Source organism: Mus musculus, chromosome 13, assembly GCF_000001635.26.
Source record: "Mus musculus strain C57BL/6J chromosome 13, GRCm38.p6 C57BL/6J".
NCBI classification, from domain to species: domain Eukaryota; kingdom Metazoa; phylum Chordata; class Mammalia; order Rodentia; family Muridae; genus Mus; species Mus musculus.
In genome coordinates, this window is record NC_000079.6 from 107,122,547 (window position 1) to 107,146,264 (window position 23,718).

The following is a 23,718-nucleotide window of genomic DNA, read 5'->3' on the forward strand; positions in this document are numbered from 1 at the left end:
GCAGGAATAAGAGAGGCCAGTGCCCCAGGGGCACAGAGTTGCTGCGATGGCTGCCTCAGACTGGAGGCCCCAGGCCCTCACTGCCAGGCTGTAGAGGACATCCACTCCGGTTCCTCCCCTTCTCCTTGTGTCAGACTGCTAGTCTCCTTCCATTTCCTCTCCTGAGGACTCGTCCCCTCGTAGGACACCTGTGTGTTCAATCCAGTTTTAGCAGCCGCATGTCTAAGATCCTCACAGATAGAGTTGTATTGGCTCGTCCTTCCCACAGTTCCCACAGGAACGTGTTGAGAATGAGAATATACTCCGTTGTGTCAGCGTTTGGTAGTTCAAAAATATTTGCTACTTTGGAAAAGTTAGAGCAGCTTTTTTTTTTTTTTTAAAGATTTCCTTATTTATTTTATGTATGTGAGTACACTGTAGCTGCGCAGATGGTTGTGAGCCTTCATGTGGTTGTTGGGAATTGAATTTAGGACCTCTGCTTCCTCTGGTCAGCCTTGCTTGCTCAGTCCCTGCTCGCTCAGGCCCAAAGATTGATTTTATAAGCGGATATTAGCTCAGAAACGTAGAATACCCAAGATACAAGATACAAATTGCAAAACACATGAAACTCAAGAAGAATGAAGACCAAAGTGTGGACAATTTGCCCCTTCTTAGAATTGGGAACAAAACACCCATGGAAGGAGTTATAGAGACACAGTTTGGAGCTGTGTCGAAAGGATGGACCATCTAGAGACTGCCATACCTGGGGATCCATCCCGTAATCAGCCTCCAAACGCTGACACCATTGCATACACTAGCAAAATTTTGCTGAAAGGACCCAGATATAGCTGTCTCTTGTGAGGCTATGCCGGGGCCTAGCAAACACAGAAGTGGATGTTCACAGTCAGCTATTGGGTGGATCACAGGGCCCCCAATGGAGGAGCTAGAGAAAGTAACCAAGGAGCTAAAGGGATCTGCAACCCTATAGGTGGAACAACAATATGAACTAACCAGTACCCTGGAGCTCTTGACTCTAGCTGCATAGGTATCAAAAGATGGCCTAGTCGGCCATCACTGGAAAGAGAGGCCCATTGGTCTTGCAAACTTTAGATGCTTCAGTACAGGGGAACGCCAGGGCCAAGAAGTGGGAGTGGGTGGGTAGGGGGGGGGAGGGTATGGGGGACTTTTGGGAAAGCATTGGAAATGTAAATGAGGAAAATACCTAATTAAAAAAAATAAGTAGATCTCATTACAGGTGGTTGTGAGCCACGATGTGGTTGCTGGGATTTGAACTCAGGACCTTCAGAAGAGTTGTCAGTGCTCTTACCCGCTGAGCCATCTCACGAGCCCTAGAATAGCTTTCAATAATACAGTCTCTCCTTTTTTGTCGTATGCTCAGCTGTTCAGATATTCATATCTGCGAATTATCCTTGAGGAGTTCATGGGCATACAGCTTTGTTTGTTTGTTTGTTTGTTTGTTTGTTTGTTTATAGATTGGGGGGTCTCACTTTGTAGCTCTGGCTAGCCTATGTATAGACCAGGGTGGTTTCCAACTCATAGAGATCTCCTGCCATAAAGGTATGGGCCACTTCATCTGGTGACATGCAGATTTTGTTCATAAACAAATGCATTTTAAATGTTTTTTTTTTTTTTTTTTGACAATGTCACACATGTATGCAACTTTTTCTTGTGTGGGTGGAACACTCTTTAGGAGGTGTGGTCTTCACAGGAACTCTGGCCTTCAGAGGCAGGCTGGTTTCAACAGGGAGGTGCACACAGCAGCTGTGCAGAGGAGAGTCTGGCTGCATGCTCTCTGGACCTGCAGCACTAAACGACTTCCTCTTCTTTGCCAAGTAGGAAGAACCGGCCCTGTGTTCCAGCACACAGTGATTCCTGTGGGAACTAGAGGCGGCTGGTATTTGCAGAGTAGCCTTCAGATGGTAGGTCCTGTCCACGCCTCACGTGGTCGCCACACAGTCTGCATTGCATTATGCTGTCATCTGCTCATTCAGAGAACGTTTCATCTCTCACTTGGGAAAGAGCGAGCAGTGATGTGAATGGCAACATAGTCTGACTTTCTGGAATTTCAGTCACCCAGAGGAACTGCCTGTGGCTCCCTCAGACACCCAGGCTCTTCTCAAAACGTGGAGATGTGTGCCATGCCCCCCCCCCCCATTCACTGACTCTAAAGACAGCCCTGTATTGATTTTATTTCTCCTTGTGTGTATGCGTGTGTATGGTACATACATGTGGCTGCGTGTAGCAGTCAAAGGACAACTTGGTTCAGTCAGTTCTCTTCTTTCCACTTCTCTGTCCCAGGGATTGAACTTAGGTTGTTGGGTTTTTGGGGCAAGCACCTTTCCCCATTGAGCCATCTCTGTGACCCCTAAAGAAATCTTTTTAAAGAGATGTGGAAGCAAAAATAAAGCCTCACTTCCAAAAAGAAGCAAAGCAAAGCAAAGCAAAGCAAGACAGATCCAAAGCACCCCATGAGCTAGCGAGCGAGGGCACAAACATAAACGCTCTCAAGAGAGTCTCTGCACCAGTGACCTTTTGTGTGTGAAATATTACACGATTCAACCCCTAAACCAAAAGGGCCCTTTTTTCTTCTTCTTTATTTAGTTTCAGGGTCATGAAAAGACACAGTTACTTGGCCTTGACTCTACCCAATTTGGATACGCAAGCATCTTAAATCTCCATTCCCAGCCCTAGTATTGTGCGATGAGTTAATAAGAAGAAAATATGCCTGCCTTCCCAGCCTTCACATCTCTAATAAAGCCCATATTTTAAAGCAGTTATGGAACTTTGCACAGAATCCGGGTTTAAAGGCAAATTGAATACATAAAAAACTAACTCAGACAGCAAAGTTTAGTTACCTGAGAAACAACTCCTCAATTTATCTCTTCAGTCAGGAACTGAAGATAAATACTTCGGAAGACACACTTTGCCTTCGCTTTCAATTTTACTTTAGGCCTTATTAAATAACACCATCAGCAGGAAATGTGCATGTGTAAATTTAAAGCTATTCTGATCAGAGCGCACTGTGATAACTTGGCTGTGTAAAAAAATTTGTCTTTTTGCTACAGCAAGCAGAGCTTATCTTCCTGTCAGTCCCAGGAAGTTGATTTAGATTACAGGGCCCCGCTGTTGACTCTGTCTTGAGTAGAGGTAATAAGCCAGGGATGATAATGACAATTGGCTGTGAACACCTTCAAGACACTGCTGCCTGTGTATCCTGCTCCTACTCTAGAGTCTTCCTCAAGTGAAGGCAAGGTAACACGTGACCTGTGGAACCCTTTGCCATGGTCCCTTCTTGAGATTTGTCTTCCTTCTGCTGCCTAAGCTGGCTGCTGTCTTCCTTGGGTCTTCTGTCTCTGTTTCTCTCACTGTGCCCGTCTCAGTCAGGGTTTCTATTGTGGTGATAAAACTCCATGACTGAAAGCAACTGTTGGGGAAAAAAGGGTTTGTTTTGCTCACACTTCCGAATCCCAGTCCATTATCAAAGGAAGTCAGGGCTGGAACCTGGACGTAGGAGCTGAAACAGAAGCCATGGTGGAGCGGAGCGGAGCGGAGCAGAGTGTTGCTTACAGGTTCAATCTCCATGCCTTTGTAAGTCTGCTTTCTCACACCATTCAGGACTACCTGCCCAGGGGTGGCACCACTCACAGTTGGCTGGCCCCTCTCACATCAATCATCCATTAAGAAAATGCCTCACAGGCTTGTCCACAGGCCTGTCTAGTTGGGGCATATTCTCAGTTGAGGTTCTTTTTCAACTGAATCTATCTAGCTCATGTCAAGTTGATAAAAAACTAACCAGGCCACTGCTCAACAACCTACCCAAGCATTGCCTGGGTAGCAAGTTGCTGACCATAATCTTCAGTCTCTACCTCTTTTTTTTTTTTTTTTTTTTTTTGATTGTCTTAGATGCTGTGGTTGTCATGGTCCCCCAGCTTCTGCAACGAAAAGTCTAAAAGAAGTCAAGAAACCCAATGTCCTTTTGAACTTGGACATATCTTTCTCCTCCATTTAAGCATACTGTGCTTCATGTGTGACTTCAGCGTGCCACTGCACTGGCTTTTGTTAGGGAAGCTGAATATAAACGCAGGATGGAGGCTGGAGACCCCCCTCCCCCTGTTCCTGGTCTAAGTTCTGTTCTCTGCATTTGACCAAGTTCCTGCTCCTCACCACATGGGTGGCATTTTCTTCTTTGGGGAAACCATCCAACAGGAAAGGCAGGCATCTCAGTCACTTGTCATTTGTGCAGGATGAGATCTGAGGCCGGTTGTTCTAGGAGTTACACCAGCTGGGCAAGCAAATGTGGCTGGCAGCCTGTGCGAGCAGAGTGTGCGCATTGCCATCGCAACACGGCTAGCTCCCTTTCTCCCGCACTCTGCTTCCTTAAACTTTGTTCAGTGGGGAATAGTCTCCCCACTAATTGTGGCTGCAGCTGCCTGACTTGAGGTGCTACCACTCACCCTTAAACGGTGTAGAACCCCAGTGTCAAACCACAGCAGCAGGGCTGCTTTATAATGGGCATATTTAGGTTAATGTTGTGATAACTCCAGGCCTGCTTAAGATTTTTATTCCAAAAGTCCTCAGTGGGAAATGGGTGGCCTTTTCATCCTCTTCATTGATCCTACTCCCCCTTTTCCCACCCAGGAAGTGAAACTCAGCAAGGCTAGGTAGATGGCCGGTGATTGTGGTTTTGTGTGTGTGTGTTTATTGATGGATTTGATCTAGCTAGGGTTTCCACAGCATAAATAGAGCATGTGTATATCACGCATGCACGCACACACATGTGGATATAGAGGAGAGGAAGGAGAAGGGGAGTTATTTTGAGGAATTTGCTCGTCCCAGCTGTGTTGAGACTTTATAGCTCCAAAATGTTACAGGCTAGGTGGTCAGGCTGAGACCCAGGGGAGACCTGGTTTTCTGGCATTGCTCCTTTTTGCTATGGGAAGAACGAGTTTTCTGAGTTGCAGATTCTCCTTGGTGTAGCTCTTGAGGTTGTGAACTTTTGTCTCTGGGCTCGGCCTGCATGTAGCCTGGAAGGGGAAACCAATGGGTTCCTGTGACTTACCATCAGAACCTGGTTACTTCAACCCACTTTTACTACAGTTTCTCAGAACTGAGGACTGGTGTGAAGTGGTAGGTGTTAACCTTGTGTGTGGGTTTATGTGCCCTACCCCCCAAAGACCTGTGACCCATTCAGAGGAAGAAGGCACACCATTTTCATTTCTTCTTCACTCCTAACTTCATTACTGTTCTGGATTGAACTGCTACCTGCTCAAGTTCTATTGCTAAAGGGCTAACCATAGTACCCAGAATGCCAATGGAACATATAGAGAGGTGGCTAAGTTAAAATGAGTCCATTAAGGTAGAATCTAAATTAATTTGACTGATTATAAAGAAGACCCTTGGACAAACTAAGGAACACTAGAGAAGACTATGTGGGCACACAGTGAAAGGGGGATGTCTAAACACAGGTTGAAACAAAAAGAGAGAGAGAAAGAGAGAGAGAGAGAGAGAGAGAGAGAGAGAGAGAGAGAGAGAGAGAGAGGAAGAGAAAGTAAGAAGAGCAAAAGTGAGAGACAAACAGACACAGAGAGATAGAGACAAACAAAGACAGAGACAGATGCATATAGATACACACACACACATACACAGATTGAGAGAGAGAGAGAGAGAGAGAGAGAGAGAGAGAGAGGCCCAGGTGGAAGAAAACCACTTTCTTCTTGGACTTGTAGTAGTTTGTAATGGCTGCCATAGCAGACACTATATCTCATTTATTCTCACCCTGTGGGTTGCAACCTCTTTTGGGGTGTGTTGAAAGACCTTTTCACAGGAGTCACTTAAGACCATTGAAAAACACAGACACCTACATTAAAATTCATAACAGTAGCAAGATTACAGTCATGAAGTAGCAATGAAAACAATTTTATGGTTGGGAGTCACCACAACATGAGGAACTGTATTAAAGTGTCATAGCATTGGGAAGGTTGCAAATCACTTATATCTCAAAAGCCTCTGAAAGCAATGAAAGGAGTAAGTAAGGCGAGCAGAGATTCCCCTGCAGGAGAGCAGAGGGAAAAGAAGTTGTGATCAGAAATGGTGTCCAGGAAAGACTGACGTGGGTGCATGGTCTGTTTCTGGGCCTGATGGAAAGAGTGCAATAACTTCCTGGTAGATGTAACCTGGGAAGGGACAGGCTACCCACAGACAGTGAGCTATTCTTGACAAAGGATACATAGAAGAAAATGAATAGTCCCATAATAAGTAAATGAGTGAATTACTAATATGATTTGTGGGGGAAGCTGGATATCTATATTTAAAAAAGTATGGAATTGAGCCCTTAGCTTATGCCATAGGCAAATACCATTTCAAACTGGATTAAAGGCTTCATCCTAAGACCTGAAACTGTGAAGCTCTTATAGGACAACCTAGAGGACATGCTACAGTGGTGTTAGCCGTCTCTCTAGGCCCCTGAAAAAGTTTTGTATAGAAAAATAAGTCAACAAAATAAAGTAAAAATGGACACTCTGAATCGAAAACAATTTATAAGGTTTAAATATTAATTGATATTTTTTAGAGAAATAGAACCAGGGAATAGATATATGCCAATAGCCATAGGTAGATTTATAGAGAACAGGGGTTCTAGCAAAATTGGAGAGTATAGAGGCTGAGGAGATTCATGAACAGGGTTTGGATCCAGGCAGGACACACACACACACACACACACACACACACACACACACACACACACACACGGCGGGGGTGGGTACTCACCTTCCCCTTGGCTCTGGTTCAGGGTCGCTAGCTGATTGGTGGTGCCTGCTATCAGTCACTGAAGAGAGATCTCTGCAGCTCAGTCCACTACTGTACATGTTAATCTTTTTCAGAAATAACGTTCATTTGCTATCTAGATTTATTAATCCAAGCAAACTGACACCTAAATTAATGGTAACACTGCTCTATCTCTGATAACGGCTTAGTCTTAAAAAACAAGGAATTAATACAAGAATAACTTTCAAGCAGAAAACCAGTAACTGGTAAAGATGTCAATGGGCCTTTTCTAAAGGAGACACACAAGTGGCCAGCAGTTTGTGAAAGGGCTCTGTATTATCAAGTATTTAGCAAATCAGAGTAAAAACCACGGCCAGCTACCATACCCTATCTGTGAGGGTGGCCGATGAAGAGGTGAGCAAAGGGAGCCTTGCTCCCTGTTGGTAGGAATGTATAGGGAGATAGCCATTGTGGAAAAACAGTGTGGAGGTTTCCCAATGAATTAAGAAAGAGCTGGTATGCATTCAGCTATGGCACTTCTGAGTGTATAGCCGAAGGAAAATCACTCAGCATTTCAAAGAGATATTTGTGTTTCATGTTCATCTATAGATTAGCTATAGTTTCCAAGGTATGGGAAAAATATGTCCATAAACAGATGAAAAGAGGGGGGTTGCTCAGTCAGGGAAGTGCTTGTCTTGAAAGCAAGGGGACCCGAGTTTAACCCCCAGCTCCTTCATATAAGTCCAGGTGTTTGCTTGTGACTCAGTCCCGGGGTGGTGAACATAGGAGGCTCCCTCAGTGTCACTGGCCAGTCAGCCTGACCAAACCGATGAGTCCTAGGTCCCTATTTCAATAACAGGGTGAATCATGGAAAACAGCACCTTTGACTGTTGACTTCTGGACTCCATGTGCACATGTACACAAGTGCATTTGGACAGGTACACTCCCCTAGCGAACTGATGAGTGAAAAAGAAAGTTTTAACACAAACACATGCACACAAGAAGAGAATATTATTCAGTCCTAAAAAGAAGGATGTCCTTCCACTGGGGACAATAACATTGAATGAAATTATCCCAACGCTGAACGATTAATACTGCATGATATCACTTATATAAATAATCTTAAAAAATCACAAATTTGGAGAAGCAGAGTAGAATGATGGTTCTAGACATGGGGACCGGGGCAGAAATGTTCGTCAAAGGATGTAGAAGTTCAAGTCTGTGATGCGTTTCTTTTGGTGATCTTAGGCACACGTGACCGCAGTTAGTAATCATGTCTTAGGTATTTGAAGCTTCCTAAGAGAATGGATCCGAAGCCTTCACCACACATATGTGTACACCAAATGGAAACTGTGTCAGGTGATAGAGATGTTATCAACTTGATTGTGGAAGATACTCCAATGATGATCCTCTCGTTTCAGGCCGTTCAAACCAACATTTGGGATTACAGTCATGAGCCGCCAGACCCCAACTGCACAAGGTGTACTTAAATTGAACTACAGTGTATGTCCTGTCTACATTTATTTTGTCACATACACATACCTCAAAAAAGCTGGGAAAAAAAACCCTCTGCAAAACAAAATGATATTTCAGAAGCCCAAGCTGAGGGTTGGGGGTGTGGTCCAAGAGTGGAGTATTTATCTGGCAATCGCAGCGTTCTAGGTTTGATACCTAGAACCACAACAATTCTGAAGCGAATCTAACCATCCAACCAACCAGACATCCAAGAAGGGTACAATGGCTTTCCCTGCGGTCCTGTCCTAGGACTCATAACTTCCCTTCATTTATCCTCACAGGTCTCCACCCTACATTTCTGATGGGACGTCGAGTACGTTTCCCTTTTCAGATATTGTTCTAAGTAGCAACTATTGGAGGCCTCAAATCCCATTTCAGATACATTAAGGTTAAGGGGACAGGAGGGCTCCTGGTCTGAGGTTCTGACCATCATGACTTTATTTGGGGGAAAAGCATTTGACATTTCAAACATTTGGTTCACAGCTACATATGTGCTTAAGTTCTAAGATGGCAGCCTGTAGTAATATTTAGTGTATGCATGTGTACTGGCTAGTTTTGTGTCAACTTGACACAGGCTGGAGTTATCACAGAGAAAGGAGCTTCAGTTGGGGAAATGCCTCCACGAGATCCAGCTGTAAGGCATTTTCTCAATTAGTGATCAAGTGAGGAGGTCCCCTTGTGGGTGGTGCCATCTCTGGGCTGGTAGTCTTGGTTCTATAAGAGAGCAAGCTGAGCAAGCCAGAGGAAGCAAGCCAGTAAGGAACATCCCTCCATGGCCTCTGTATCAGCTCCTGCTTCTTGACCTGCTTGAGTTCCAGTCCTGACTTCCTTGGTGATGAAGAGCAATGTGGAAGTGTAAGCTGAATAAACCCTTTCCTTCCCAACTTACTTCTTGGTCATGATGTTTGTGCAGGAATAGAAACCCTGACTAAGACCAGGGTTAGTAAATGTCCAGTAAAAAACAAAGACATTGATCATTTACTATTTTAAGAATCGAAAGGAAAATGTATAGTTGAATACTAAGTGAGCCACATCTTAGTAGCAATTTGATAGGCCACAGAATCCTCACGTGTTAGAAACTCTTTATAGTGGCTATTCCTGGTTTCAATTTGACTATATCTGGAATGAACTATAATCCAGAACTAGAGGCTCACCAGTGATCCTAATCTGGAGGCTGGGAGATACAAGTTTCTGGCCTGGTCTTGGCATGGAGATCTTGAGGCATAGTGGCCATGAATTCCGGAAGATTAAGACAAGGAGATCTCTGAATTCAAGGTCATTTGGGATTAAAGATGTGGTGGCACACACCTTTAATCTGGGCCACACCTTCTGCTAGAGACCTACATAAGGACATTGGAAGAAGGAAGATTTACACTCTTTCTCTCCTTAGCCTGTTTGCCTTGCGGGACTGAGCAACTGCTAGATCCTTGAACTTTCATTCACAGCTGCTGCTGACCATTGTTGGGAGTTGGACTGCAGACTGTAAGTCACCAACAAATTCCTTTACTATATAGAGACTACCCATAAGTTCCTGACTAATACACTCTTTCTTCAAGTAGAATCTTACTGTGCCATGAAACAAACGAAGATCAATGCCATTCTGGGTGAAGGTGAAGGGCAGTGCTCAGTGTATCTGATCTACTTGGTCTGCCTGATGGCCATTGAAGAGAACTCCCTTGAACCACTTAGACACAGTTTGCTACCACTGTGACAGACACACACATGATGCACACTCACACTGATCCGGGTGCTGACTATTTTAGGAACAGAGTGGTTCCCACACAGAAATAGTAACCTTTTCAACGTATCTTGAAGAATCTGTGAGTTCTCAGTTGTCTTCAGAGCCACGGGCTGAGCTTCTGTTTTGCTGGTCAGGAGGTTGATCTGGCAGAGTGTAGCTTCCCAGGTTCCTGTGGAGCTTGACTGAGAGGAGGCTTAGGCGGGAGACTGAAGGCAGAGTGTGCTGAGAAAGGCAGCACCTTGTCCTTCTTCTCTGTCCCTAAGCCTTTCATGAGCCCTCTTCAAATTCTCTCCACACTCTCCCCAAGCCAATGCCTTGAGCAATTTCTCCTCTGGACTGCTGGTTCCCCTAGAGCAGCCTTCCCTGGTGTTCCTCCACTGGGAGCAGGTCCCTCACATTGAGAACTGGTTAAGACTGAGAAAATTCTGCTCATCCACGAGGGCTTTTAGCCCTGTGACTTGGGAGGTGAGAAATGCCATTGTCCTATTTGTGTTTGTGGGATATCAACCCCCCCCCAAAAGCAGTGCAGTTTGTAAGTTAGGGCACCCCAAGCCAAATTTAATAGTTTGATCCTCAGAGATTTTGGCTGAAACATGGCTGTGTAGATCTTCATTTGAACTGGACTCTGGGGCTGTTCTTAACTTGCTTTGGTGACGTGGTCTAGAGAGACCTCTCAGGAGTAAATTATCCTTCAGGGTAGCCATGGCTCTCCCTCTACTCTCTAACACTTCCTTCCTGGGGACAGCCTCATAGCAGTCCTCCAAGTGTCTGGAGTCTTAAAACATTCTGCCCGTCCTCTTTTTCTTTTTCTCCTTTTTTCTTTTTTAAGTATGAGAACTAGAGCTTTGGTCTTGATTTGAATTTGAATTGACTCTGATCTCTTGATTCTGGAAGAGAATGGAGGCTAAGCTGCCAACCCACTTGCTGTCTCAAACGCTGGTGGGAGGGAAGGTAGGAGAGGACCAGTTTTTCCTGAGCAAACAAGGGTAAGGGAAAGATGCTAGGCCCTGGGATGAAGGATCTCCCCTATCAGAATCTTTATTCAGAATGTCATTGGTGAAGCTGAGAGGGAAGGCCACTGGCTTGATGACTTGGTTTCCAGGTGAACAGCATGGAATCAATTCAGTCTTTTCAGATCATGCAAAACTAACATCTCCTTGTCTTCTGTTAAATACATTCAGGACCTCAGGGGCTCTTAGCTGCTTTACAGGTGGTCCTGGCTTTGGAGATAGAATATTCTGAATGCTCTCAGAAAACCTACTTTTGGAATTATCAACACAAACCCCTTTGCCTTATCTACATTTCAACAGCTAACATCAGAGGTAGTATTATCTTAGCTTCTGTGAGGAAAGTCTTACCAGGGGGAATTGACTTCATCTGCCCTGTGTTGTTCTAGTTTAGATACTGAGACCTTTCGGTCTATGGTTCAGAACCAGAATCGAGGAGCCAAATAGCTCTGACAAGGTGCTTTTTCTTTCTTCTTTCCTAGCATCACCAGTGGAATCAGGACTTTGGTGGAAGGAGTGTCTCCCTGGTTGTATCCTCTTTGCCCTATCCCTTTACCTGCCCCAGGCCTGGCTGGTACCCTGCTCTGGCCCTTGATTGTTATGCTAATTTTCTACAGCAACCAGAGCCATATTGTCTGTTTGGCCAGGGAGGCCTTTCACACCTTAACAATCCTTTCTTCAGAGGTGACTAAAGTTCCACTTCTGGCTGATGAACACTCCTCCCACTCATTTCTAGAGCAAAATTCTGCTGTTCATCTAGGAGTCAGACTTCTGTAACTACATTCTAATGTGTGGGTAAGAGTTTTCAGTATCAGCTGTCCCTGGGACACTGTCATGTGAACTGCAGGGCAGGGCCAGGCTACTTCTCTCTGACTCATCAGTTGTTTTGTTGTCCTGAATGATGTCAGTCTTTAAGAGTGTTCCCTCCATTCTTGATACCTCAATAGTCAGATGGAAACGTAAAAGACAACTTGATTTGCACTGGTGTATGTGTGTGTGTGTGTGTATGTGTGTGTGTGTGTGTGTGTGTAAGAGAACTTCCTACATAGAAATACTTTTATTTTTCTAAGACTAGATTATGCAAAAAAGTCAGAGAATGTGAATATTTTGTCTTCTACAAGTCACCCCTGTGATTAGCATATGACTGCCTATTTCTCCCAGGACTTTTGAATGGGTTGACCACACACACGCACATGTGCACATGCACACGCGCGCATGCACGCGGACACACAAGTTTAAAATAGAAAATGGATTCTGCCTTTTGTAACCTGCTTTTCACTTAACCGGGGGATTTACTATTGGCCATCACCTACCCTCATTTTAAACCTGGACTCTCCTTGTTGGTTCAGCTTCACAGTGGTCTATGATTTAAGTACGAAAGAATAATTCATCCTCTTTTTATAGGCTTTTGGGGGGGGTATCCTGGTTAAATTATTTATAGTGATAAGTTCTACAGAAATAGATGCTCTTTATTGAGGCCATCAAAGCCCTCAGAGCTTTAATGATTCTGCTGATTAAGTGGAAAACACAGGCAGGCACGTCAACCTGCCAAGCAAAGGAACACACACTCTCCCCCTGATGTAAATGGATCACACCAAAGCCTGATTGCCCGCTGCATTAGGCTATTGGTGTTTCATGCTCGAAAGACCGGGTAGGTATTACTTTGCGCCGTTCTTATAGATTGTTGAACTTTAAGACGAAGAACCAAATTTTAAAACTGTCATAAATCTGAGTCTGGCTTTCAGGAGGCAAGAATGCTATTTTTAGTGCGTCTGGATTGTGGGCTTTCCCTTTGGTAGCCGATGATGACTGCACAGTAAGAATGAAAAATGAAACTTGTGGAGATTGGATCGCCGAGAGATTGAAAATAACACCGAGACAGTGGAGCCTTTGGGTCACCAATTTGAATTCGGCTCAGATCAGTGATGACTACAAATTGCTCTGTCTGGTGGTAGCGAGGCTTGCAGAAGACCCATTCTTCACCATTAGTTGCGTTAATTATGCTACAGGCTCGTCAAAGCCCAATTTGCCAGCTTTGGACTATAATCCCCTGGAGGGTAAGGGCCATGTCTGTGCCCTGCACTTTTTGCTGTCTCAGTTAAGCAAGTGAGGATTAGATACATTTGGTTAGGGAGACAAAGGAGCTTTTTCTGAGGTGTGAGCTTGTCACTAGCAAGCACTCCCGTGAAATATGGAAGTAATGTTGCTTCCAGTTTGTTCTGGGTGGCCTTGGAAATGGTTTAATCCCACGCAATGACAAACAGCCTTCATCCATGGTCCTGTCAGCAAACACAGTAGACGGCGGGCTTCCACATCTCTTGCTTTCTGACCTGCACATATTACTCGTGTCTAGCTCAACACTCATTTCTAATGATTTTCTAAATCCCTTCGGCTCACTTTGATTATATTGTGCCATTATGAATGTCATTTACAATGCCCATAATAAACATTATCTTTCATAAATTTGTGTTTCTTTTCTGAATGTGCCCTCTCTTCCCATGTAAAGGTAACTCTTTTCAAGGTTAAATACTAACACTTGCATGTTTAGTTATAAATTTTTTACCTACTGATGGTCGTAGCAGCACATGCCTGAGATGCAGAGGCAAGCAGATCTCTATGAGTTCAAGGCCAGCCTGGTCTACTTAGCAAATTCCAGTCTAACCAAGGCTACATATAGTGAAGCCACATCTTAAAAACAAACAAAAAAGTTGTCCTCTCCTTTGATAATGTTTCAATAATAAGTGCTTGTATTTATGAATTTTCCTAATAACATTTTTTTTTTAAATTGAAGAAAAAGTCTTATGTGTGTGCATGTTCTTGCCGTTTGCCTTCAACCGCTGTTAGGTAAGTAATGCTTCTCTCTGACTCTTAATTCCATGTTACTAGTGCCTCAGAGGTTGTGCCCTTAGTGATTTTTCAGGTTGAACACCGTACACCTCCACAGGGTCTACTCATATCTGTGACAGCTATGGTGAACACTGCTGATGGCTCTGACGTAAGGAGCCAAAGAGAAAGAGCAAGCGCTGATGCTTAGAAATAGATGTATGCTAGTGATTGCAACAGGCTAGACAGGGAAAAGTCACTAGGATGCCAATCTTGAACACACTTGTTTTGGGATCAAACCAAATGGAAGAGAGAGACTATTTTTATCAGCTTGACCGTTCATTTCTTCTACTCTGTTCTGCCCAACTTAAATGGTAGGTCTTGTTGGTGCTGTTTCTATTATATTTTTCTTCTTGAAGAAGAAAAACTTACTCTTCTATTTTTGTAGGGAGTATACGTTAGAGTCACTCAGACATCTAGCTACAGCTGCATGTCAGGCCAGGGTTATTCTACTTAAAAGTAACAAGCAACTCCATTCCTATTTCCCTGTGGTTTCCCATATCCCAAATTCAGTTCTTGCCCATACTCTATTGTAAGGTCCTGGTGAGTCCCAGTGCCTCGGTGGCCCAACTGCTTTGATCTTTTCCTTTCAGAAGAAAGGCAGGGAAGGAGCTTTGATGAATGTCTTTCTGTGCCCCATTGCATGTCGCTGCCTCACAGGCTTCCTGCCTGCAGCAGGGCCAGAAGCTGTGTTTTCCTTGAAACGTGTCTAAAGGAACTGCCAATAGCATCATGGATTCTTCATGCAGAAGGGCCAGAATGGCTTTGCATTTGATAGCTGGACCGTTTCTTACAGGTGACACCTGTATGTGACCGGGCGACAAAGGATGCTAGGATTTATTTTATTCTACAGAAAACATGTAATCGTGTAAAGCTGCCATAGAAGATTCTGGGAAGCACAATAAAGTAGTTGTAATATTATGAGAGCCTTTGAAACTTTTACTCTTTCCTCTATCTCTGTGTCTTTTTCCCTTCAGTGGGAAAATATTCATAAAAGCTCCTATTCCCATGACTTATTCAGAGGAAGTTTTAAATTTGGTTTTATTTCCTTTGCTTCCTTGATATTCACTTTATTAGGTGTCTTAAGATGAAGGAAAGGTTACAAATTCCCTTTAGAGTTATTAAAAAGAAGCCTGTCTTGGCTGACATAAATGTGATGGTCATTCATGATCCCTTTGAGCTTTGTGACTCTTCCACGAAAATAAAAAGTCTAGATCACAAATCTATAGGAGAAACGAAGCTGGGAAGATGTACCTAGTGTGACTTCCTAGCAAGTACAGAGGACATCAGAAGAGAAAGACATTTTCTTGTAGTACTGTGGCTTGAACTCAGGGCCTTCAATACTCAGTGCATGTGTCCTTACCACTGAACTGTACCCCAGATTTTATTTACAATAGAAATAGGCTGGACAAGGAAACAATTGTATGTTTTTTTTTTTTTTTTTAGTTTGCTCAACAGGAACAACTATATTTTTATATTTTAGGAGAATCATCTGGTTACTTGTGTCTTGACAAAATTTCAACAATTTCAACAGTTGCACACACCATTAACAACAACAACAAAAACAACAACGACAGCATCCAAAACCCCACAACCGCTGGCTGGCACAAATAAGATGCAATGGAATACTTCAGTGTGCAATTACATTTTCTGCATAATTAGTCATAAATTGAGCAGCCAAACACAGATGCATGTTTAATTAATTATGACTTATTTAAAAGCACTTGGGTGGTGACACTTTGTTCTTCGTTTCCTGCAAATCAAATTACTAAAGTTTTCAATTTAATCTAAAGTAATCTTCTTTGCATTATTTTTAAAATTCTACACACACACACACACACGTGCACACACACATGCACACACACACACACGCACACACACACACACACACACACACACACACACACATACACACACACACACACACACACACACACACACACACACACACACACACACACTTGATTACAGCATAAATAACTGAGGCAGTGAGGTAAATATCAGCCAGGGGAGGGTGGGCAGGGAGAAGGCATAAGATGGCAGAGAATTAGGAAGGGAGTAGGCTGAGGCCGGGGCTGGCTGAGTTAGGGAATGGAAGATTCTCTATGATTGTTTGACTGAACTGTCTTAACAGAGGAAAGACATCACAAACACAGAAAGACTGTAGGTAAACATGTCTACTACTTAATGATGAGGGGTTGGAGATGAGCCCAGCGTTAGTGTCTCTTAGAGCACCTTCCCTTGAAACATACCATCAACGAGTGGATATTTGCTTTTAAGGAGTTAAGATGGTGTGGATTCCAGACTGTACCCTTTCTAATAGAGTTTAGTCATTAGTAGAGTTGAGACATATTGCCTGTTTAAGTGTTCACACATCTGCATTTCCTGAAATGCGGCATGACAACATCCAGCAGGTTTTAGTTGTTAGTACTGCCTCTCCTCCCATGAGTAGTCACAAAGACTGGGCTCTCAGTATCTCCTGGATGCTTCTTTGTGTAGACTTTAGGCTAGTGATTTTCAATCATCCCTAGTTAGTATTCTCTAATAGCATGGACATTAATTGATATCCATAAAAATCATATCTTATCCTCCTAAGTACAGTAATTCCTTACTTTTTATGTCACAAATTTGTGTGAATTTTGATTCTAGAATATACCCATATTTGTTCTGATATAAAAAATGTGAATTGTAAACTATGGGGGAAAATAGTAATGATTTCTATCTAACTCATAACTTAATGAATATGATTACTCCATAAGATGAGTGACAGACATGTAGCCCAACACATCTGTTTTAGTGTCTAGCAATTCACCGTGCCCTTTTTTTTCTCTGTCCCCTGCCCCCTTCATCTCCCTCACTTTTTCTATCCCTCCCTCCACTTAGACTCTTAAGTCTTCTGAGTTATGGCAATGTGGCAGGAGGAGACTTGGAACATTTTCCTGCACCTGTTAGTGAAATTTCAATAGTTCTAGCTTCTGACTAAAAGCTGGTCAAGTCACTCTGGTGACTGGGCCACTGCAAATGTCTGCTCCATTTTTACCAGTTCACTGAACACAGTGAGAAGATAAGGTGCATATGATATGCATCCAGGCATCATGGGTGAACACAATACAGTTCTACCAGACTGTGTCGTGCTTTGGGTCCAGTCCTGCAATATTTCTTATCACAGATTTTATGCTGTTCATACACATGTCTGTGTGCACTCCTGTCCTGTCCTTTAGTAAAGCACGCCTGGCAGAACGGTATGACTACCATTGATCACTTTAGATATTTGCATAGGAGTTCTATATCATAAATGCAGGAAGTAAAAACAATTATATAGTATATGAGTTCTTTATTATAAATACAGGAAATAAAAGCAATTACAGGGTGAGCTTCTTTATTTCCACATGATCTCTAACTGTGATAAAAAGAATTGGATTAGTCTTTCTCAGCGAACGTATGCATCACCATGGCTCATCTATTCATTTCATTGGGTGTAGCATCATCCAGTTTGTCCTATGATGAGCCCAAGTGCATCCGGGAAACATCTCTAAGAAAAGAAACACGCAAAGTGATTCTGTCTTGTTGTCCCCTACATTGGATGGAAGTCTTTTAAATCTCATACTGTCCTGTTACTGTGTCTTAGCTTCCCACCTTGAATTCCAGGGGACTTAAAGATGTCCAGGACTCTTGAATGGTTGTCTTCTAATGTTGAGTCAGTTTCTGTGGGTCTCTTCCTCTTCCATCTCCATTCTTCAAGATGGGAAGTCTTTTGATCTTTTCCAGTTGAAGGGCTTCTACAAATCTCTCTTCTTTCCAATTTCCCTCACTTCCTGCATGCTGACTCTGCCCTAGTCTTTCCATCTAGTCCTCAGTGGAAAGTTTTTTCTTTTAAAGATTTCTTCATTTATATGAGTACACTGTTGCTATGTTCAGACACACAATAATAGGGCATCCGATCCCATTACAGATGGTTGTGAGCCACCATGTGATTGCTGGGAGTTGAACTCAGGACCTTTGAAGAGCAGTCGGTGCTCTTAAATGCTGAGCCATCTCTCCAACCCGGGAAGGTGTTTTTACATAGCCTTCCCTTTCCTTTGCCTGTCATTTTTGAATTTTATTTCTCTTTCTACGTTGGCTAGAAAAGGAAACAACAACAACAACAACCCTAAGGATTGTTTTGAAAACAGAGGAGAATAGAGAAATCATATACAGATTAAGATTTAGAAGTAGAGTCCTGCCACACTATACAGTTTTGTTCATTTTTTCCCCCTGGTCATTCTAAGGTGACTTAGAAATAAGCTTAACAATTACTTGCTTTAAAAATGCCTTCTGAGCCACTGGGCTGCCTCAGTGGATAAGGGAACTTGCTGCTGCCAAGCCTGACAACTGAGATCGATCCTTCGAACCCACAGAGTGGAAGGAAAGAACTGACTCCTGTTGTTTGTCCTCTGATCTCCATGTATATGCTGCGGTACAGACACACCTCCTCTGTATGTACAAGATAACTGAGTGTACAGCAATGCTTCTCATGAGTGCCCAGCGTGTTAGCTCTTTCCGCATCTGTGTCCCTTTTCAGTTTAGAAACTTCTGGAGAAAAATCTTTAGGTCCTCTGGAGGGTTGGGAAACATAGTCTTTGGTTCTTTCTTTGAGCTAGGAAGGACACTGCTCTTTCTTGCCCTTGGTTATCTGAAAGTATGGATGGAGGATTATTCCACATGTGATGGCATATCGATTTCACTGGATTTAGTGGGAAAATATAGTCCACCTCTTTTCTCTGAGCAGAACTCCCACATTACAAGAGCATTTCCAAACTTCTAATGGAAAGAAACATTTCCAGGAGAAAAATGATAGGAGGAAGACCTCTGAGCCATCTTCGGCGAGAGTATTGGCTTCTAAATTGCTCACTAGCCCCCAGCAGGGGGCCCCTGAGCTCTGGGCTCATGTATCTCCAGAGCCTAGACTGTGGATGCCTGGATTTGGACAAGGGCAAACTGGCGCTGAGGTTTCTCTGTGATAATAAGAGTCCTTCACACCCTGCTGATTCAAATCAAAGGGACCCACATCAGTTTTCACATCTCACTGGTTATTTTGTATATGGCCCTGCATGTTCATTTAGGCTCAAAATTGCACCCATATATTTCCTGCTTTCCGTGATCTCCTTTGCTTCATTTGTTCTTCTGAAATATTTCCAATTGTTTGGGTGCCCAATTGTTCGTGAAGTAGCTGCTCAGTTTGTGCCAAAAAAAACATTCTTTTCTTTGAAAAGAAAAAAAAAAGATTTATCATCATAATCATTATCTCCATGTTATATGTTGATTAAAAAAAAAAAAAGATCTGTCCATCGAGGTCCATTGAGACAGAAAGTGGTTTCCCCATTCCCAAACCTTGAGATGATTCTTCTTTCAAAGCTATTGTTTTGTGGTTGGTGAGGTCTTAGCCAATGAGTTGCAACAAAGGGGCTTTATATCAGATCAGCCTATACGTGGGCAGTTTAAATAGAGCAACTGCACGCATAAAAAACCCAGACCTTTAGTTCATACACCAAGCAGCATAGTATGTACTCTCTGCTAATGGCGGCGTCAATCAACATTGAGGATGCCTTTCTGGGCTTGGGGTCTGAAGACAAATCTCTTTCAGACTCCTTGAATGCTTTCCTGACATCCTGCATTTCCCTTTATAGCAAACTGAGCTATTTATACCCCTTCTGCATCTCAGAGAAAAACCGGTCAGATTCTCCCTGTTGATATGTATGTTCTACGTTACTTCACTATTTGTCAGATCAATGGATGCTGAGCATGAGGGGAGGGCCCAAGTGATAGCATTGACCTCAAACTGTCTAGCAGAGTGTGGTTCCAGCAGTGCTAGCAAACACTGCCTGTCTACACAGCAGTTTTGCAAATGGCAAGAAAACGAGTTCCCTGGGAAGATGAATTACAAACCCACCTTCTCTACAGGGTAAACTCAGAGTCTCCCAGAGGCTAGGCTGGATTTTAGCCCCTTCGATTTCCCTGTTAGGTTTCTTTGTTCAATGCTCAAACATATCTTTCAAGGGTCCTGGCAAGATTGATGCAAGAACCCACTGTATAAGAAGCAGAGAGAATCTTGCAAGCCCAGAGATCCACAGGAGGAAGAAAGTGGGGAGTCAGACTCTTTCTGGAATAGTATTGGGTGCTGACAGGTGGAAACTAAGAGAGTCTCGCAAATCTGTCAATCAAGGAGCAAGGCTGTATTCTTGTCTCATGTAACTTGTTTAGAATGTCAGACTAGAAGCTGAAAGGAGACATCTGTCTATCTATCTATCTGTCTGTCTGTCTGTCTGTCTGTCTGTCTGTCTGTCTGTCTATCCTCCTAATTTTGCCCAGGATTGAAATATCATGGCTGTAGAACACAATTATATTCTTTAAATGTATTATTTATTTTCTGTGTCTGAGTGTTTTGCCTACATGCATGTCTATGCATCATGGCGTGCCTGGTACCTGTGGAGGCCTGAAGAGTATTGAATCTTCTGGGAATGGAGTTATAGATGGCTGGGAGTCCTTATGTAAGTGCAGAGAATTGAACCCAGGTCCTGTGGAAGAGTATGAGTGCTCTTAATTACTGAGCTGTTAAAAAATTTCTGCAGCTGTTATAACCAACATTCTTTTTATAGCAAGCAGTTTTTATGTTTAACATATGTGTGTGCAAAAATCTAAATAGATTTGAGGGTTTTTTCCCCCTATATTCTTATGTTGGCTAATTTTGGTTGTCAACCTGACCACATCTGGAATCAACTAAAACCCAAGCTGCCAGGCATTCTGGTGAGGATTTTAATTAATCAGAATATCTGAAGAAAGAAGAACCACCCTAAATCTGGGCCATGCTTATGGTGTCTGGAAGGACATGGAAGAAGAAAGCTTTTTGCTTTAACCTGCTTTTCCTTATTCTCAATAGCAAGGTTGTCTACCCTGCTGCTGTGGCCAGCATAAAATTCAACTTCTTCAGGATTCCAGCAAATCTCCAGAAATCCCCAAAGACTCCAGCCCAGATTGGGTAACACATCAAGCCTCAGACTGAACAAATACCAGATTCACAGCCTTTTCTTCACGAGTCAGCCATTGTTAGATTACCCAGACTGTATCCTATAAGTCAGTTTAATAAATATCGTATCTACACTCACTCTCATCTCTGTTCATTTACATAGTACTTACAACACTTAGTCTCTTTCCTCCTTTCTACAATTTCCTACCTTTTCTACTCACCTCAAGTTACCATCTCCTACATCTTCTGATTTCTCCAGTTCCACACACTTCCCCATCCACTCATCACATACCCACCACTCTCAAACCTTTCATGTGTTTAATGGTTTTGTGTTTCTTCGAGGTTGTTCGTTTCCTAGGGATGGCACATCTTCAGAGGTATGTCTTGCAGGAACGAAGTGGTCATGGAAACCTAAGCTTAGGTTTGACTAGTGCTGGAATTAAACTCTTAAATATACAAGTTTTCTTCCTCCACATTAATTGGGACAGCAACAGGTTATAGAAAACCAGACTCATGGGCAACCCTCAAAATCCCCCAGTCAACCACAACTCTGTGAGGCTTTCAGTGAAATCCTCTGGTGAGTAGTCAGTTCAAACGCATTCCTAGGTAGTCTAAGTGGAATTGTGATGAACAGTGGAAGGACCACACGAGGATGGCAGGATGGTGAACGAGGGAACATCTGAGGCCTGGATCATTTACCCAGGTGGGTGTTACCAAATAGAAGAGTGATATTCTTGTAAGCATCTCAGAACTTGCATAGTAGAAGAGGAAGATAGAAATGTAGGGACTGATTTGTTGTGGACCACTACATTTGCTCCACGGTTGATAAGACTTGCTTTTAACGTATGATGCTTACTTGTTTTTGTTATTTGGGGTAGAAATATTTGCATCTGCATTACAGACCTTTAGGGGATGCATTTTAGATGATCCACTGACTTCACAGATAACTCAACTTCTTTTGGAAACATTTACTTTGAGAAACAAATTATGCTAAGGTTTCAAGGTTTCAAATAGCAAACATTTATCATCGGCCTTTCTGAGTCAGGAACCTAGGCATGACTGAGCTGAGTGACTCAAACTCAAGATCTTTCATAAGATTGCAACCAAGTTGTTGGGTGGGGATATGGGTATAGCTATAGTTTCACCGCCCAAACCACTCACACGGCTGCTGCTAGCCCCAAAGGTAGAGATTCTAGGGAGCATGTTGCCACAGGTGGTAGCCAACGTTTTTACAGTCTTAGAGGTGACATGCTCTCATTTCCTTCCATTTTAATAATTAGAAGTGACTTCTGACATCTAGCTTACATTTGAGAGTTTTTACATAAAGACAAGAGTTTGCTTCCCACAAACCTATTCTGCATGTCTTGTGATTGGCTGCCTGGAAAAGTATGGAGAAAAATCCCCCTACTAGAAATTTACAGAAAGCTTGGAAGAGACGTATCCAGTCTCTGCACATTTCTCATCCTGAAATAGAAAACGTTGCTCTCCGTGTTTCCTGGAAAGGAAGTGAATTGGTGCAGAGAATGAAGACATGCAGGCAGAAGCAGATGACACAGGCAGAGAGTGTTCTGTGGCTTCCTATCTGCCCTTCTGCCTTTAGATTTTATGAGTTATCTCGGTTGCCTTTTTATAAAGATTTTTCCCCATTCTCAATTAACTCATGTTGTCTCAGATACTTGCATGGAGCTCTTCTATGGTACCATAAGTGAAATATGATTGATAGTTTTAAGTTTTCAACACTGTGGATATTAATTTCATATGCATTTAGTGAGCCCATGTTCTGTGTAAAGCAATGTCGTAGACAATAGAAAGACAATGAGGGACAAGAGAGTTGTCATTATATATTCAACTCTCTAGCTCAATTATTCTTTAGAGATTAAAAAAAATATTATATACTTGTGTGTGTGTGTGTGTGTGTGTGTGTGTGTGTGTGTGTGTCTTCTGCAGGCACTCACAGAAGCCAGTAGAGGGCATCAGATCTCTTGGAGCTGGAGTTATAGGTAGCCATGACTTATCTTGTATACATGACATTCTTTTTTATATATATTATTTCTTCTTGTGTATGAAGCAACTGCCATGTGTGTAAAGTATGACTGAATCTGTAAGTCCAAACAGTAGATAGCTTGGGTTTCTCATTTATGTGTATGAGTGTGTGCTTGCATTTATGTATGAGTGCCATAGGGATCCCTGGTGCCAGAGGGAGCTAGAGAAGGGCGTCAGGTCCCTTGGAAGTGGAATTACAGATGGTTATCAGCTGTTAGACCAGTTAGACCATTTTTGTCCCCCCACCCCCCTCATTGTTTGAAACAAGACCTTAAACTCATGAGTATCCTTTTGTCTCAGACTTCTTAAGTTCTAGAATTAGAGTCATAGCCCATGATAACCAGTTCTGAAGAGTTCTTTAGTGGGAGAATTGTCTCTGCACCCTAGTTTACATACTGGTGTGATGCTTAGTAGGCATTTTTGGCTATGTCTGTATTTATACGTGACCTAGATAAACTCTCTGGAGTCATTTCAATGTTTGTTACCTTCAATAAGTCTCATTCTCAATCAGAAGTTTTGAACTTATTTCAGTGACCGTCGTCAAAGTTCAAAATGCTTAAAGACAGAGTCAGTGAGGAGGTTTGAGCTGGCTCGTACCATACACAATGAATAGGAAGCTGAATCTCGAGTTATCATATGTTTATTGTACTTTTTTCTTCTGTGGGGTGTCATATACTCTCCTATTTCATTAACTTTAGATTTGGGTATAGAATTTGTCCAACAAAATTTAAGTGGGTAAAACAGAAGCAGAGGTTTTTAATCTT

The 23,718-nt window shown here is 42.8% G+C and overlaps 2 long non-coding RNA genes across 4 annotated transcripts in view; both read left to right on the top strand.

The window, feature by feature from the left end:
* Gm41051 overlaps nucleotides 1–7,562 on the top strand; it is an 8,468-nt gene extending 906 nt beyond the window's left edge. Inside the window, exons 2-3 of the long non-coding RNA XR_873902.1 lie at nucleotides 1,731–1,734; nucleotides 7,552–7,562. This is a non-coding gene — a long non-coding RNA (predicted gene, 41051). The remainder of the gene's footprint in view (nucleotides 1–1,730; nucleotides 1,735–7,551) is intronic.
* Gm31452 overlaps nucleotides 1–23,718 on the top strand; it is an 84,904-nt gene that overhangs the window by 58,899 nt on the left and 2,287 nt on the right. Inside the window, exon 5 of one of the 3 annotated variants that reach the window (XR_001781048.2) lies at nucleotides 20,825–21,049. The exons of 1 other annotated variant lie outside the window; for it this stretch is intronic. This is a non-coding gene — a long non-coding RNA (predicted gene, 31452). Of the gene's footprint in view, nucleotides 1–8,183; nucleotides 8,855–20,824; nucleotides 21,050–23,718 lie in introns of those variants that run through there. One more of the 3 variants, XR_001781046.2, reaches the window with a different exon arrangement.